Source organism: Amphiprion ocellaris, chromosome 8 (genome assembly GCF_022539595.1).
Source record: "Amphiprion ocellaris isolate individual 3 ecotype Okinawa chromosome 8, ASM2253959v1, whole genome shotgun sequence".
NCBI lineage: Eukaryota > Metazoa > Chordata > Actinopteri > Pomacentridae > Amphiprion > Amphiprion ocellaris.
Genome location: NC_072773.1, coordinates 10,000,806 through 10,020,033, shown reverse-complemented (window position 1 = coordinate 10,020,033; position 19,228 = coordinate 10,000,806). Strand labels below are relative to the sequence as shown.

At 39.3% G+C, this 19,228-nt stretch overlaps 1 long non-coding RNA gene across 1 annotated transcript; it reads right to left on the bottom strand.

Annotated features, from left to right (window-relative positions):
- Nucleotides 1-345: 345 nt before the first annotated feature.
- LOC129349549 (uncharacterized) lies at nucleotides 346-18,885 on the bottom strand. The gene is made up of 2 exons (XR_008602597.1): nucleotides 18,679-18,885; nucleotides 346-1,808 (listed from the first exon to the last, which is right to left on the bottom strand). It is a non-coding gene; the product is annotated as an uncharacterized LOC129349549 (long non-coding RNA).
- Between the last annotated feature and the right edge of the window lie 343 nt (nucleotides 18,886-19,228).

The window sequence follows — 19,228 nt, the reverse complement described above, 5'->3', positions numbered from 1 at the left end:
AAGTTAATATACCTATAGCATTCTAATTATAATAGATTAGGTTCTTAGGCTTTTAAATATAGATGATGGTCTGTTACTTTCAAGCCCTTGCCAAATGAGCTCACAAAATGCTAATTAAATCAGGGGAAATAAAATCTCTGAATTTCATAGGGGGATTGTTCTATATTTCCTGATTTCTGCTGCAATAGAATTTTTTTTAGTTGGTCACTGATTATCCTGAATATTCTTCTATCTTTGGAAATTCTCCCAATTAGATTATTTAGTTCCTCTGGCAATACTTCTCAAAGTGGCTATGTGATGCAAACACACAAATAGACACAGCCCATAGGTCCAGAATGGACAAAGTTCTACAGTGAGCAGCTCAGTTTATTACCATGGTCAACAGTGAGTCTGACTGGAAATCATAGGTGTACTCAGTTTAATTCGATGATCACAGGCTTTCTAACTTCTGCACCAGGTGTTTTCACTATTGTTGCATTGAGTTCCCACTGTGGGGCCTGTCTTTTTAATATAGCAAATCTAAGCTGTTTAAAAACATTCATTGATTACATTCCACACTGTTTGCATGTACAGTAAATGCACATGCTGTCTGGTTGCACACTGTCCTCCGCATGTGTGTTTGGCTCGTTGTGCATTTCCTCACTTCGTGCTACTCAGTGACTTCACCTCTGCAGTGTGTTGCCAGCAGCTGAAAAACAACCCAGTACATATGGAGGGATTAATGAATCCCATATTTTCCGTTCTGCCAGTGTACTATGTATCAGTTTCTTCCCCACTGTGCCACAATGAGATAAATTTGATGCCCATTTGCCAAAAATATGCTGCCAGAAACAGAACCTGGGTCATTTAAAGTCAGCAGCAGAGCAGCCCCTGTTCCTGCTTTCCAGCTTGCCAACAAGCAATGTATAAGTGTTAGATCATTGGGTTGGATGGGATGTAGCTTTGAAATAATTTCAGATTAATCAAAACTGGAATAATTGTACCTGTCATTATGGTCACCTTGTGATATAATATATAAGGAAGATGTGGTGAGAACCACATGTCCAGTACGAAAGACTACACCCAGTAGAAACAGTGGTGACTGGTTAATGGCCTGTGGCATCAACTCCTTCCCATTATCAGGACATGTTATTCATATGTTGCAAAAATAATTAGGACAAAGAAAGATATAAGTAGATACAAAATGAGTATTACTGACAGTAAACCCACATCAAATTTACGTTCACTCAAAGGTTGGTGACAGCTTGTTGAAATGGGATCAATAATAAGAATAATAATGCCTTTAATTTATAATGCACTTTACATATATAATCTCAAAGTGCTACAATACATTTAAAAGAATCATTGTAGAAACAATAGTAATATGTTAGAACTTAAATAAGAACATCTTTAGCCCTTTCTTAAATGACTCCAGGGACTGTGGGGCCCTCAGGAGTGGTGATAATGTGTTCCACAGTTCAGGAGCAGCTGTCTGGAACGCTCTGTAGCCCATTGTTCTCTGGCTGGATCTTGGAGTGCACAGAAGGTTGGTATTGGTGGATCGAAGTTGTCTGGAGATGGAGTGAAGGGTTAAGAGTTCTGAAAGGTAGTCCGGGGCATGTCCATGAATGCACTGGTAGGCAAGCAGACAGATTTTGTATTGGATGCGTTTTAAGATTGGAAGCCAGTGGAGGTTACGGAGGACAGGTGTAATGTGAGCTTGTTTGGGTGTCTTCGTCAGGATCCTGGTGGTGGTGTTTTGTACATGTTGAAGCTTTTGGAGGCTTTTTGCTGTGATCCTGATGAGGAGGGCATTGCAGTAGTCCAGCCTGGAGGAGACAAAGGCATGAACCAGCTTCTTAGCACTGGAAGGGGAGAGAGTAGGACGAAGTTTTGAAATGTTTTTTAAATGAAAAAAATGAGATTTTGCAGAGATTTTGTATGTGGTGTTCAAATGACAAATGTAGGTCAAAGATGACTCCTAAATTTCTGACAGAGGGAGAGATCAAATTTCAAATCGTCAAATAGCTTTTAATAGTGTGTCAGTGTCAAAGACCAAAAGTTGGCCCTTCTTGTTTAGTCAGATTTGTAGTTATGTTTATTGATCAGAAAACTAAAAATGTTCAGTCTTACAGATAGCAAACAAAAACGGTTGCAAAGAAGAACATGACTCATTTCCTCAAAGTAAGGTATCAGAGAAAGAGTTTGTAGCAAAATGTTTGTGCCAGCCAGTAGTTTAAACAATGTGGCACAATACTCAGCTCTAATTATAGGTTTAGTGATTGTACATTCCAGAAGCAGAAGAATATTTCACACTTCCATACAACCTCATCAGACAAAATGGCAGAGTATAGTCTGTGTTTGGCAGCCAATATCTGACTCTACTCATGTTTTCTGAGCTCTCATACTTTCTTTCCTCTCCTTTCCCCCCTCCAGCAGTCTGCTGTTGCGAAACAAGGCACCCAGTGTAACAAAGAGCAGCTGAAACACAAACACGCCAGCAGGCAGCATTCCCTTTCAACTTGACCGACCTCAGCACAGAGGAAACTCACCCTGTTCTGACATCCCTAATCTAATCCTCTACACAACACGTCTAACTGTAAGGACAATGAGGACACTGTAAATGCAAGTCCAGACACCTCTTTAAAGCTGCACTAATCAATACTGTTACATTACCTTAGATCAAATATCTGAAAATCAGAAGTCTTGCTTGTAATAATGAACCCACAGAGAACTACCCAACAACCAACTCCACAGCTCCAAGGAGCATTTTAGTTTCTTTTAGTTCATTGGTTTGGTTTTCTCATGTTTGCAAATTCAAGCAGCAGTAGGCACTGATTTTTTAGTGACAAACTGATTTCAGCTTCTTCTGCCACCCTTAAGTGCCCCTTCCCTGCTCAGAAGGGTTTCAGCTATAAGAATTGACCAGAAAAGGGGAAAAAAAGAAAGAAAAAAATTATAAAAAATATTTTAAAAATTAAGAAGTGTACAAAAGTTCTGTGAGTTCAGAAAGGTGGATTCAAAAAACATTTCTTGTATCCTTTGCTCTTCTTTTTTTGTTCACATATTACTTGGTTTGGGTAGAACAGATTACAAATCTTGGTTTTGCTTCATTATGAGCTGGTCTGAGTATTGAACCTTGAAGGAATTGAGACGTTGGGGGTTCAGCTGCTGTGGACTTTCCCCCACTGTCACCATCTTATGCTGGCATTTGTCATTGTTCCTCAACAGTAGAAACTCAGAAAAATGCAATGACACTATTTGTTTCTGTTACAACTATGACTTTCATGAAACTAAAAACTTTGGCATGGTGGATATATGATGGATTACATGTTGCTTCTGTTGAGGAGAATACTAAGGCTTCCACATTCTCACAGTCCATGTAAAGTGGATAGTACATTTGGAGTACCGGTAGTTAACTGAAAGCTCCTGAAAGAGGTATAATAAGATAAATACTTGGTGTAGCAATGAGTGTGGCAATTGTAAAAAAAAAAAAAAAAAAAAAAAAAAACAAGACATCATCATTTTAAAGATCTATCTTTCACACATTTTGTATTTTTTGGCATCATATGGTTGGGGCTGAAAGTAAGAACTAAATTTGATCTAAAGAAAGATGAGATAACATTAGAATGCATGCACATTTACAACACACAAGCTTCATACAGATCATCTCATTTGCTTGTGTTAATCAAGTTTTAAACAAAATATTCTTTACAGCTCACTCTTGTGTAGGCCATTGTGTATCCATTGTGTGAGAGTAGTGAATGCATAAACAGTGGGATGATTTCAGACACAGCATGAGACTGTGCAACAGTTTCACAGAGCTGCTCGTGTAATAACAATTTAATACATTACCTAATGTATTGCTGAAATCACATGACCACCAGGTCATCACAAACACATGCAGTGTGACAATCAGGTTCTCAACAGGCCAAAACCCAGATTATTTAATTTACAGTATTTGAAAATAAATCATGAAGTAAACCTATACATACACGCAACTATGGCCACGTTTGGACAAGCACACATTTGATGCTCTTTGACAGCGTCCACTGTTACAGGTGATACACTCTGAACCAAACATGGCTTCTGTTCCTGTGACCAAACAGTTCTATCTGTGATTTGTCTGTCTGCAGCACATTATTCCAACTGGCCTGATACTTGTACACAGGTTCATTGGCAAAGTGCAGTTCTGCTCTAATGTTCTTTTTGGACAGCAAATTCTTTTTCCTGGCATGCCTGCCACTCCCTCACATGCAGGTCTAATTAGTGCATTTACTTCTAATTGGGAATGTATGGAGTTCAACATCAACAGTTGCAAAGTTACCTGCAGGTCCTGTGATAAAATTTTGGACTTTGTAGAGATTTATTTATTTTAGTGTTTGCTTGCTCAAATATGTTAAAACGTCATATGTGTAATATTTGAATGGTTTGAACTTAATATGAATGTTGGACTATGCATAATCTCCCTGATTAAAAAAAAAAAAAGAAAAAGTCAACAATTTTTATGCAGTGTACTTTTTGTTCATAGTAATTATGGACAGTAATATACAGTATACCACCTGTCCAACTTGCTGAGTCATGTTTCTCGACCCGTGAATTTTGGTTTCACATTCATTTCATGTTGTCACATGTCAGCATTTAACCTGGTGAGTACTATGACCTCAATCAAATAGAAATAATAGACAAAACTATGACCATAAGATCTCAATTGCCTTTAAGGCTTTCAGTGAGATTTCTCTAGTCTTACTCCAGATACCTTTTAACTGCTTTTTAGGAGTACTTATCTCCAAAAATGGAACTATCTACTAAATATCAACTTTTATAGTATGATTGTAGAAAAATGCCAGTATAGGACAGTATGCTGTATGGGTTAACAAAAAGCAGCATACAATCAAAAGGAGGGTCAGGGTGATATAGTTTTGCATGAGTAATTATCTGACTATCTGGATGTGGTAAATCCCATCCTGTTACTTCAAGCAGGGGAAATCAAATGTTAAACATTAGTTGCAGATTATCTCACCTGGGCCTGTGAGATGATGTTTGCACAAGGGACCACATACTGCTTTTGCAACGTGGTGAGGAAACAGTTGGCAGGTAAATACTATTGTTTTGTACAGTGACTCAACGGCAGTAATGGTGAGTCTGAGTTAAAGCCATCTGTGTGCATCTGCAGACATGCCCGACAATGTGAGCAATGTGTGCTGGAGCATAGACAGTCAGTATTAGGCCCAACTCTTGACAACCAGAGGTGGTACGCCCTCAGGCCTCCTACGAAGCCCATATGCTTTCCATGAAATGGTAATGTTGGGCTGAGATTGAGGTTCACATCTTTGAACACACTGTGATACAATGTAATACCCACACATCTTAATACACACAAACCCACACACACAAATGCAACACACACACACACACACACACACACACACACACACACACACACACACACACACACACACACACACACACACACACACATGCACACACACACACTTGGTTTGGGCCAAGCCTCAATTCATAGGCTACAGATGGTCCAAAACGCTGCTGCCCGTTTACTGACTGGAACCAAACGGTACCAACACATCACTCCAGTCTTGTCATCACTGCACTGGCTCCCAGTTCGCCAGAGAATTGATTTTAAAATTGCTCTCATGGTTTTCAAATGTCTAAATGGCCTGGCGCCTTCTTATTTGTGTGACTTACTGTCCATTCGTAAACCTGCGAGAACTCTGAGGTCCTCATCCCAGCTACTCTTGGATGTTCCCAGGACCAAATTTAAGAAAAGCAGAGGTCAGCGAGCCTTTTCTTTTGTCGGTCCCACTCTGTGGAATAGTTTACCTCCACATGTCAGAGCTGCTGAGTCACTTGAGCACTTTAAATCTCTTGTTAAGACGCACCTTTTCTCCCTGGCTTTTTAATCATCAGATGTGCTGAATATGTTATTTTATTTGCATAGTATAATTTATGTTTTTATTCTATTTTTATGACTTTGCTAATTTTAAAGTTATGTGTCATCTTTTAGTGTATTTTATTGTTGTGAAGCACTTTGGGCTTTTTAGTTGTAAATGTGCTATATAAATAAAGCTGACATTGACATTGACATTGACACACACACACACACACACACACACATCCGTATCAAAGACATCAGAATTACTCTCAGGGTATAGGGTCCTTCTAGCTATAAACTGTAATGTTAATAGGGCACAGAGATGACTGATAATCTGTCTGTTACATATTAAACATATGCAGCTCACAAATACAGGAAGAGTACCTAAAAGTAGAGTACTTTGCTTTCAACTGTTACACCTGCCAATACTGGGAAGATCAAACATCCTGTGACCAAAAGCCATACCACCGGGACCCAAAGCAGGTTTAGAATCCACATATTTACTATGTTGTCAAAGGTAATTTTTATTCAGATGTGATCTTTACTAAGCATCTAAATATCAACCTTGTTCTAAACATCTGACATAAAAAATTAAAAAAACAGCACATCTAATACCGGCCTTGAAAAGACGTGATTTAAACCACTTTTAGTCATGCTTGAAACAAGATGTCATAAAGGGAGCATTTCATAAACTTCCAGTGACAGACAAATGTGGTCATCATCAAAAGCCTTCTGATTTTAACCCTGTCATTAGACAGTAAGATGTCTTCTTCATTAGTCTTGGTATTTAAATGGTCTTGGTCCAAAATTAAGACAACACAGTGAAATCTGTCATTTTGATATAAACCTGGAAAGAGTCTGTTGTAATTCTAGATTAGCAATTAAACTGAAGCAGATTACTGCCAATAACCATGTTACTTCCTTTGTACAAAGTGTCAGATGTCCTTGAGTTGTATCCTTTCATTTAAGTGTTCAGCTGGCATTCAGTTGGATATGATTGACTCATTCAAAGAGTTTTCAACTAATACTGGGCTCACAGTACAGGAGTTTTAATATTCTAACACATTTTGAAATCAGGGCTGCACAGTGGCTTGGTTAGAACTTTCACATTGTAGGCAGAAGATCTCCGGTTTGTGTCCTGGCCTTCCCAGGATCTTTCTGCATGGAGTTTGCATGTTCTTCCTACACATGCGTGGCTTTTCTCCAGGTACTCCGGCTTCCTCCCACAGTCCAAAACATGCTGAGGTCAACTGATGATTCTAAATTGTCCATAGGTGTGAGTGTGAGTGTGATTGTTTGTCTCTATATGTAGCCCTGCGATAGACTGGAGACCTGTCCAGGGTGTCCCCTGTCTTCGCCCCAAGTCAGCTGGGACAGACTCCAGCACCCTGTGACCCTAATGAGGACTAAGTGGTGTATAGATAATGGATGGATGGATTTTGAAATCGAGTTGCATCACACACATAAAATGAGAAGCTTCACAGGTATTAGCTCTCTAATTTCAAACAAGCAGACACTACAAGAGAGAAACAGCACATCACATTGTATAGGATATTTTCAAGATTATCATGCCAGAGGGAACAGTCAGGGAGCAGTGGTCCACTTCACTTGATCTCATGGGGAACCAGAAAGAAACAAAATAGAGAGTGTGGTGCAACAACTTGCTGTGATGCTAATAATGCTTTGCAGTCAGAAAAAACAAAAGCAGACATCTCTAGATGAGAACATGGTTGGGAAGATGACGTCAACACCAGTGAGATCAGGGAGATGGTATCAGTTTTAGTATCTGTTGCTATAATGTTAGCGTTAAGAGTGAGCGATTTGGGAGGTATAAACCACTTACATTATTGATTAACCTGATAAATAGAAACCCAGTACAGATCACTAACCTCATCAGCTGAATTAAGTCGCAGTTGCATGTGTTAAAATGTTAGAGGCAGACGAACAATTGACGAAACTACCCTATCACATGCATGCATGCGCACACACAAACGCACACACACACATGCACACACGCATGCGTGCACACACACAGTCAGTCATAAATACCAACACATGTTTACAGGGGCAGCCATGCAAAACAGTTTAGACAGCAGGCCCAGGTGTGTGCCAGACTGTGCAGCTGGATGGGGGTCATGCTCCATCCCACCCCTCCCATATGCACCCACACACATTCTAAAAGCACTCTCAACACCCATATCCCTTCTTCAAACAGCTTAACCACTCATACCATCATCATCATGTCTGATAGGTGCCAGGCATTCTGTCTGTTTTACACACACACACACACACACACACACACACACACACACCTACACACACACACACACACACACACACACACATATATACACTGCTGACAAATTGAATCCCATCTCCCATCTATACGAGTTACCCAACAGATCACCAATGAGGTCAAACTATCCACTATCCTACCTTCATATAAATTTCATGTGTATAATTTTATGTTTAATGTTAACTAATCCACAATCTGAACCAATAACTATATCATTTTATTCATATTGCATTAAAACCATCACAAGAAGGGCACAGATGACTTTGTGCATGACAGACACTACTGTATAAAGTGGAGAGTTAAAAAAGATTGCTGCACATATGGAGGAAAACTAAACAAATCTAATGCCTTAAGCAATGCATTGGTGAGAGAGGGAAGAAAAAACTCCCTTTTAACAAGAACAAACATCTAACAGAACTAAGCTCAAGAAAGGCAGCCATCTGCCTCAACTGGTTGAGGTGAAGGTAAAGGGGTCAGAGAGAACAGGATAGCAGAGAAAAATTGACATTGTCCAGGAGAACAATAAACCCTGGAATGTTGGTGATGTCGGTAACTGTAGATCAGAAATATGCAGCTTTGGGTCCAGAAATATTTAAAGAGAAGACAAAATAAAACGTGCACGAGGCAGAAGACGCAAAGGTAATGATATGCACTGGTGGCATATAACTGTATGGAGAGAAAAATAGAGAAGAGTACAGTTGTGGTGCTTTGTGGCTTATGGGGCAGTGCCCCAGCAGTCTAGGCCTACAAACAGAAGTAAGGGATGGTTCAGGCTTACCTGAGCCAGCACTAACTATAGGCTTTATCAAAAAAGAAAGTTTTAATCCTAATTTACAAAGGAAAGCAAATGTGTGCCTTCTAAACCTAAGATAAGATACTGATAGCTGAAGGCTCTGCTTCCAGAAACTCTGGGAACCACAAGTAAACCTGCAGTCTGAGAACAAAGTGCTCTGTTTGGATAATATGGTTCAGCTGAAAAAAATTCTGAAGACATTTTGAGTGTGCCAATGCAACTTCTGCCTGTTTTTTTTTATGTCCTTCAATAATTATACATAGGGTATACTTTATATAAGTGCTTGTTTTTTGAAAAGCGAGCATATGTCACAAACTCCGATCAGTTCCTTTTAGCATATCTTATCTTTTACTTTGAAAGTGTAGCATGGTTTACAGAATCCTGTTGACTCCCTGTAAATGCCAACGTTTTTCGTGGGCTACTTGGTGTTAACTCTTATTTTGAAAGTGAATCCAAATGTGTAAACAGTTTTGATGTGTGAAAAGAGACAGAAAGAAGTACGGTTTGGTGATCTCCTTTGACATCAGGGAGATTTTGTTTTGACAGTCCAGCACAGGGGGTGTATTTATTTTGAAAAGCCAGCATATTTCAGAGCTCTTGGTAAATGTTCTGTAACATTTCAGAACTTCTATTTTGTACCTTTGTTAACTTTTTTTTTTTTTTGCTGTTGTTTTGCTAAGTAGGGCTTTCATTTTGAAAATTCCACATCCATTTACTGTCTTCCCTTAGCCTTGTTAGAGTCTTGTTCTTTTATAAAGAAAAAATAAACAAAACACAGCTAATAAAGATCTTTAAACCATTGTTAACCTAGGAAAACTCTTATTTTGAAGTTTTACCCAACAGATATGGAACCAATAAAAACAGAAGAAAAATCTGAATTTTACAAAAAATCATTAAACTGTGACTGCATCAAAACTGTCAAAGATATCAAAACACAAATTTAGACAAATAACATTTAAAGTCTTGTAACCCAAGTGCAAGTTTCTACTTGGAATATGCTACAAGACTCTAAAGATGGCTGGTTTTGGCAGTTGTCTAGTTAAATTTCCATTCATTTCAAAATGGATTTGAAACGCAGTTTTATTTTTTAGTTTTAACAAATTTCAGAACAGCTGTACATTGAATCGGTACCAAAAATTGTACCACGCCAATTCTGATTAACAATTTTGCTATATAATTTGTATGAGTTTTTTGAAAGCTGTGGGACGAACTAGGTGACAAAAATTGTGTTGGAAGAATCTCTAAGAATAAACCTGAGGAACAGTAATAACAGTGCTTTAATGCCTATACACTGAAGCACACTTAATAAGGCCTTTGAGAATTAAATGGAACTTAGTCTTTACCGTTAAGAATTTAAGACCGTTGGATGTGACAAGAAGGATTTTACAGACAGTCAACAAAGAGAAGCTAAAATGGGTAAAATGGAACTTCTCTACTAATTCCTGTCTTTACTCTGGCTGCAGCAGTTATTACATATTATTAGACAATTAATACAGATGAATCAGTGCACATAGGTTTCATTTTCATATTAGAGCTTGTCATAGTGGAGGCTTTAAAAACACAATCGTGCAAACTACATACTGTGTTTTGCATTCCATACAGACAGCCTTACTAAGAATTAGTAATGACATAATGATGTCCTCTGATGCAGGCGAATGCTCTGTTTTGGCCCTACTTGATCTCAGTGCAGCTTTTGAAAGTGTAAATTACAGGATTTTTATCAAGACACTTAGGGTCAGTTTACACAACAACAGTTTTCGGATGAAAGGCAGAAAAGTTGATAAAGTTGCATAGTTGTGTGCTAGTTATTACGGACTGAATGATAAACAGTTACCTGCAGGAGGAGTCTCAGAATCCTTGGTGTGACAGTCGACCTGTAAATACACTTTGAAAACCATGTCACTTCAAATAACACACACGTTTCTTTGACTTTACAATTATTGCTGAGGTCCATAGTATTAAAGCCTGTGTTGAAAATTGTTGACAGTTGTAGTTTCCCCTTCATTTGCCTGAATAATTCATCTTTAGACTGTTCATAGTTAGTTGAGAATGCCGCTGCAAGGTTACTCATCAGGTCCAGCAAGACAGCACAACTTTATATTTCACTGACTCACAGATTCAGAATTTCAGATTCATGTTCTTACATTCAGAGCTGTACAGTCAGGCACCTGCTCACATTTCTGAGCTGCTCCAACCTCATATACCCAATAGGTCAGTAGATTTTTGCATAAGAACTTTCTCATAGTGTTCCGCACTTGACTAAAAACTAAAGATGATTGTGCCTTTGAAGTGGTGGCTCCAACCCTATGGAATGTCCTAGCCAAATAGACCTTTGTCATGCAGTCTCAGTTGATGCTTTAAAAAGGAACTTAAGACTTATCTATTTAAACCTTTGTCCCACCTACTATGACTGAGGTTTACAAGGTGTATGTTCTCATTACTTTTAGCATTAATGTATTTATCCTAGAGCTACTGTTTTTTTTCTCTGTCTTTATTGTTTTTATCAGCTCATGTTGATTTTCTTTAAGCACTTTATGATTTTGTGCTGTGAAAGGTGCTATATAAACAAATTTTACTGAACTGTTGAAGCCTTCTAGCTGTTTATTAAATGCAATATATATGTATATATATATATATATATGTGTGTGTGTGTGTGTGTGTATATATATATATATACAGTGAACCCTCATTTATCACGGGGGTTATGTTCCAAAAAGAACCTGTGATAGGCGAAATCCGTGAAGTAGTCAGCTTTATTTTTTACAGTTATTATACAATACTGAACTACATATACAATGAAACCAATGACCAAAACCTGTTTTCAGGCCCAAGCATTTAAAAAAAATAAAAACATAAACGTTTTCAACAAATAACTATGATAGTTTTTGGAAATACTGTAAAATAATATTTTTAATAGTCAGTACGAAGTTGGACACATTGTGACTCACGCGTATTTCACCGTTCCTCTAACTTTGCCGCTTCGTCACACCGCTCTTCTGCAACGTCTTTTTCTGCTGAAGGCTGTGGTGCAGGTGTCTTTTTCCGAGAGAAGAACATAGTTATGGGTAATTGTTGGCACTCTTTTTTCTTCTGGACAAGAAGATTTTTATAAACAGACATGCCACCTTCGATTATATTTGAGAACTGTAATGAATGACACATCAAAGGGTCCCATTCTTGTGCCGCACGCTGAAGTTCCGAGGCCATTCTTACCATGGTTGCCAAGCGACCAAGTGTTAGTCCATCCTCCTCATCTTTATCAACACATGTTCCCTCTTCTTCCCCTTGTCCCTCATCTTCGCTTGGTGGCTTTGTCATCTCTGCCAGATCTTCATCAGTCAGCGGATGTGTGTGCGCATCAATCAGGGCATTAATGTCATCAAGAGTCATGTCATTAAAGCCGTCTCCTCCGAGCTGTTTAGCTAGATTCACAGCTGTATCTACCGTGGAGTGATGGATGTCGTCAAGGGAGCCTCCATTCGGGGTTTGCACTGCCTCTGGCCACAGTTTTTTCCAGCAGGCATTCAAAGTTTCAGGTTTCATCTCCTGAATAGCCCTCTGAATATTTTGGAGACATGATGCAATGGTGTATCCACGCCAGTAGTCCTTTAGTGAGAAATCTTGATCCGAGTCCACAGCATCAACAAGCTGTTGCAGGGTGTTGTGCGTATAGAGAGCCTTGAAAGCACGGATGATGCCTTGGTCCAAGGGCTGAATCAGCGATGTGGTGCTAGGCGGAAGAAATTCGATTTGCACACTGTCATAAGACAAATCATCAGCGTGACCTCCGGCGTTGTCAAGGAGCAGAAGCACTTTAAAGTCTAGTCCTTTTTCTCTCAAATAACGCTTGACCTCCGGGATGAAACACTGTTTGAACCAATCCAGATTGAGCGCTTTTGTCATCCAAGCCTTTGCGTTGTGCATCCAGTAAACGGGCAACGCATCCATATTTTTGTTTTTCATGGCTCTTGGATTTTTAGACCTATAAATGAGTCCTGGTTTTATCATAAAACCTGCAGCATTTCCACACATAACGAGAGTCAAACGATCTTTTTGGGCTTTAAATCCCGGGGCTTTGGCTTCTTCCTGCATGATAAAGGTGCGAGAGGGCATTCGTTTCCAAAATAAACCTGTCTCATCCATATTAAAAACTTGTTCAGGCTTATATCCCCCTTCCTCAATGATCGCTTTAAATTTGTTGTTCACGTATGCCTCTGCTCCAGCGGTATTCGCAGAGGCGGCCTCTCCATGCAGAAGAACATTTTTAAGTCCAAAGCGTTTCTGAAATTTCTGAAACCAGCCCTTGCTGGCATTAAATCGGCTTGTTACTGCATGATCAGCACTCGTCGATGGCCCGAAATCCTCCACTTCTTCGCTGTCATGAATGTCATCGCTGTCAGCAAAGGTTTCATAAAGTTTTTTAGCTTTTGTGCGGATAACGTTGGTATCCAGCGAAATGTTCTTTTTCCTGCAGTCGTTAATCCACAAAGCTAAAGCAGACTCCATCCTTACAATGGTCTTGTTGCGGACAGTTACAACCCTTTTTGCATCCTTGTTAAAACTTATTGCTGCTGTCTTCCTTATGTTATTTTCCTCCTTTTTTATGGAACGAACCGAAGATTCATTTATTCCATAATGGTGCCCGACAGCCGCATAGCTTCTACCTTCCTTCAGCATGTCCAGAAGTTTAACTTTTTCTGCGATATTTAGCATCTTTCTCTTCCTTTTGGGCGCGTCCTCAGGTGCCTTTGCCGGTGCAGAACATTTTGTTGACATTGTGGGGTTTGTCATGGAGAAAATTTGCAAACGTAAATTTGGCAAGCTGTACAGAGACGAGGCGCGGAGACTGTTCACGTTGGTCAGTCCCTTAGCCAATCAGGATGCAGAACACAATGCACTGTTTAAAAAAAGCATAAAAAAAACTGCATAAAAAAAATCCGTGAAACAGTGAAGCCGTGAAAGGTGAACCGCGTTATAGCGAGGGTTCACTGTATATATAATTTATAGATTTTTTCTTCAGAAATAATTTTTTTTTACATAGCGAAACTGATGTCAGAAATTTAGATTTTTTTTTTTACTAAATACGTACAATTGTCTTTTTAGGTTGTTATTGTTAACTTGCATTTTATTTACTGTTGGAATGCATAGAAGCATGAGAGCTGAAGAAAGAATATACATTTCAGATGATTTTGGTAAGTTGGACCAACTTGATAGAAAATGAGTATTTTCCTGTGAGTTGACTAAATTGAATTCTATTTTACCTAAATAGTGCTCTTTTCACCTCTCCTCTATCCACATAATCTTCGATGTCATGCCCCAACATGTCCAAGACTGTATAAAAGCCAGACCTGTGAACTAATTGGCTTTAACCATGAACACCCTGGACATAAAAAGAATTTGAGAGATACTATAGGGACTAATCCACTTCAAAATGCAGCTCTCACGCTGGCTGTCTAAAGAGATCAAGGCCTGTGTGAGCTAAAACTAAGGGCTAAGCCAGTATCTGCAGTCTTAATGGAGGGCGGGGCTGCAGAGGGAAGGTGAGGAGTGGAGGAAAGAGGTGAAACACTAAGCATGCAAGTACAGTCAGGGCCCCTAGGGCCGTAGAGGCATATTTAACTACAGCTGCACTTGAAAAAGTTTTGACACTGCGCTTCTTTCATAGCCACATATACTCTTTTTTTCTCTTCTCCTCCTTCCTCTCCTCCTACTACCCCATCTCTGACTTCAAAGTACTATTTATGCAAAAACTGGTGAAGTTTTCCTGCGCTTGCTCTGTGCACCCTGGAGGCATATTTTCTTCCTTTTTTTGTGGAAGAAATCTACAATTCCTTGTTGTCAAAATGTAAATGTAACTTTAAAAAAAAAAAAAAAAAAAAAGGTCATCTTCTTTTTGTCCCCTCTTTGCCCTGTCTTTGTCCTTAGGTATACACTTCTTGTTTTCTGTGTTCTTTATATTTTCCTTCTTCTGCTTTCTTTCTTTGATTTACCATAAGGCCTTCTTCATTTTCTAATGTAAATCTACCAAATATACATTTATTTTATCTTCCTTGAATTTCAAAGTATATTTAAATTGCTGCTGTTTCACACCAAAGAATTTGCCAGTACTTTTCTGTATCAATAGCAGAGAATAAATGTCCTTTCATCCTTGCCATGAGTCTGTATAGGTAGTGAGACCTAAATTTCATCATCCACCCAAGTCCATGAGGGCCCATACTGTCGTGTGCAAACCCTAAACAAGACTTGAAGATGGTAACGTAGGTTCTCACAGTAATGTGTACACTCGTAAAAACCATGTATATCATGACAGTCTTGAGTTTCCATGCATATCACCACTATGCTTGACAGTAGGTTTGCTGCTCTTGGAATTAAGGGTCTCACCTTCATCTTCCAATCATACCTATGGTCATTGTGACCATGTAGGTCAGTTTGTGTTTCATCTGATCACAGAACGTTGCTCCAGAAGGTCTTTTCTTTGTCATCGTGATCAGCAGCAAATGGTCAGGGTTTAAGATGCCATTACTGCAGAGATTGCTTCCTTCTTACATGGCTGCCTCTCAGCTCATGTTGATGTAAAACACACAACTGTGGACACTGACACCTGTGTTCTAACAGCTTGTAATTCATTTCAGACCTGCTTCTTAGGCAGAATTTAGTAACTTGTTCCACCACAGAGGAATAGGGAACCACAAAGAAGAAGAGTCTAGCTATCAACCTGCCCTGTTGCGGTGATTGTATCAGGCGCCTTTTCTTGGCCGAGCGTAGTGAGTGTAGACCCGAATGTGAGAGTTCAAGTAGGAGGGAGCTGTTTTCATTGTGGTTTTGTATGTAAGTATCAGAGTTTTGAATTTTATGCAGGCAGCAACTGAAAGCCAGTGAAATCTGAACAGCAGGGTGACATGAGCAGTTTTTGGCTGATTGAAAACCAGGCATGATGCTGCATTCAGGATCATCCGCAGAGGTTTGACCGTGCATGTGGGGAGGCCTGCCAGTAAGGAGTTGCAGAAGTTGATGCATGATGTTACGAGAGCCTGAATCCGGAGTTGTGCTGCATGTTCAGACAGGAAGAGTTTGATCTTCCTGATATTGTACAGGGCGAATTGACATGATCGAGCAACAAAGGCCACATGACTATTATGTGAAAGGTTACTCTGCGTACCAAGCATGCACCTCTCCGAAGGTAGAAATCATTCAGTATTATCAACATTTCGATGCAGACTGAAGGCTGTTGTACCTCCTAAATATGAGGATTAAGTGGTGGCTGAACATATTTAGCGGGAACATAATGCAAAAGTCAATGCTGCAAATATACTAAATATTTGATTTGAACTCAGGTACACTTTAACTTTAAATTATTATAATTTCTAATTCCACTTTCTCTCTGTCTCTTCATGGACCTCAGTGCAGCATCTAACAACACGCTAATCATATACTCCTAAACAAAAAAAAAATCTATTTGGCATTTTGGGCCTTGCTTTTGCATAGGTAAAGTCTCACTTGTCTCGCTGTGTTTTGTATAATAGCTGTATGTCATTGGTTTCGTGAAATACGGAGTACCTCAGGGCTCTGTTCTTGGTCTATTGATTTTCTCTATTTCTTGAATGAACATCCAAAAGGATGACTTTTCTCAATTGTCAAAGTCAATGTGTGCTGATCTGCTATGAAAAACTGGATGTCACATCATTCTCTGTTCCTAAAAACCAATAACAGAGAGAAGATAGTTACAGACATAACTCTCAATAAGTGTGCGAGTTCCCAGAGTGTGAAGGTAAATAATATTGGTGTTAGTTTCGATTTCACCATGTTTTGACTAAAGAGATCATCGACACTGCCTCTTTGCACATATACATAGCTGATTTTTGTGTTCTCTTTCCATGGCTGATGCAGAGACCCCAATTCTGATGATCGTCTTTAGGGCTTCAGAATGCTGAAGCTAAAATTTGTATGCCTATCTCTCCCTCTTCTCTGTTTTCTTCTCTTTGTCCACTCTTTTTACTGAGGCTCCTTTGTCAGACCGTCAGCCATCCTCCCTCGATCCTCTGGCTGTTGGTCATTTTTTCCAGACTGAGAAGAGTTTCCTATAGCCCTGTTGACCTACATGTGGATGAATGTCCTACCAGATCTCTCTTCACATATGCTTACTATCTACAACTTTATCTTCCTGGCTATTTGTACTGTAAATGTACCGTTGATATCTTTGTTGTCCCTTTAGTGCTCTAATATGAATTTCCATGAAGTTTACCATCATCTTCAATTTTACGTATATAGCTCCAATTCACAACATAAATAATTTCGAGGTATGGTAAAGTGCAGTCAAGATATTACAATGTTACAGTATACGACAGAAGTGACTATCACTGTGCGGTGCCACCTAGAAATCAGATGATTCAAAATTGTATCATATCTCAATAGTTGCATTATTTCTAATTTTGCAAGTAGAGTATTTTCGACTATGAACAATCAAAGGCAAATTCTCAAGGAAGATGAAAATACAGGCAAGTAGATATTTACCACAACAAAACTGAGTACATCTGTGATCACTGACACACAAGTTACAAAACCTTCCTTGAAACATAATTAAGTACACCTGTGATTTTGAATTAGACTTCACAAACATGAAAAATGATACAGGAAAATCAGCAACCTAATAAAAGTCAGTGGGAACAGTTTCAGCAGTAATCTCCCACAGTTTGAGCCAAAGTAACACTAATCACAGCTACTGTAGTTGTCCTCTTAAAATGACACCATGAATAGTGTACTATTTGCACAATCTAGCTCTGAAAACCAGATGGGCAGGAGCTCCTGACTTGGCACAGGGGATTAGCAATGGAACACATGGAAGAAAGAGTTTCTGGGACAGCTCAGAGAATCCAACGAACATTACATAATGTGGATGACATCCAGGAAATAAAAGCTTTGCTTGTTCTTTGGCACAAAACTGCAAAATCTAATTTATTTTAAAGAACATGAAAAAAAGCCTGGTCAATATTAAGAGTACATTTTTTTGTCAATGACACCAAGATAAATTTGTTTGATTTAGATGGGGTCCAACTGTCTGGCATGACAACTACAGCACTACTACAGTGAATGCATAGTCCTGACAGTAAAGCACAGAGGTGGAAGTGGGATGATTTGCGGCTGCATTAGTGAAAAGATTGTCAGTAATAAAAGATGTAGTGACTTTTGTTTCATTAAGTCACTACTGTGGAGGCCATATTTTAAATATTGTAATACATAAGAGCACATAACATGAAACAGTTCAACTTTAAAATAATGCAATTATTAAGAGGTGATACAAATTTACATCATTTGTGATACAAGTGATCTGGCACAGGGGTATACCCTTTATGTTCAGCTAAACAACCACCTCCAGCTCTGTACCTAACAGAGATGACACCAGATTCAAATATTCTTCTCACAATGGGGAAAAAAGCAAATAAGCATTGTTTATGAAATTGCTGAAGTAAAGTGTAGATTTTAATGCATTGATTGGGAATGAAAGCTAAAAATGCAGAATGCAAAAAGGCAGACTTGCTTGATTGACATGTGAGTGGGTGGAATAGTGCAAAAACATACTACAGTGAGAGCTTTGCACCAAAGACAAATGACAACATAAAACCAAACAGAAATGTACTGTGCTCTGAAAGTATAATTAATTTTTGTGTGTGCTGGTGGTTTGCATTATGGTGATCAAGGCGTGGAGGTCATGCAGCTTACCATCCTTTATATTCAGCTCTGCATCATTGGCTTCCAGTCTTGCTCTCTTTTATCTGTCTCTCTCCCTCCTCCTGCTCTCTTTCTGTCTGTGCAGCTGCAATCCTCACAGTTCTAATCCCCTCCTCTCTCCCCTGTGTGCTGGAACGCTATCCAACTATTTAACCACAGCCCTGAAACAAACCAACATCTGTTTGGATGCCGGCCCAGACCCGGCCATTGCCTTCCTGCTGCGAATGCACCAGCCACCGCCAACTTAACCCCTCACTGCCCGGCCTAGACACAGGCAGACGCCACGCCAGCGACACAGGCAGCTGCAGAGAGAATTGCATGTTCAATTGCAGACAGTAGCTCGGGCTTCTTCCAAGTATTTTTTAAAAATTCTCTGTCTGCGGTTTACAAGTGGTAATTCAGCAGATCCGTGCTTTTCTTGGTTTCGTTTTCGTTTACTGCTAAGTTTTCATTGCTGTGCTGTTTCAGCTCTCCTCTTCCCAGAGAGCACTTGTCAATCAAACTGTGCTGCCAGTTCTGAGACATCTGACTAATCAGATTT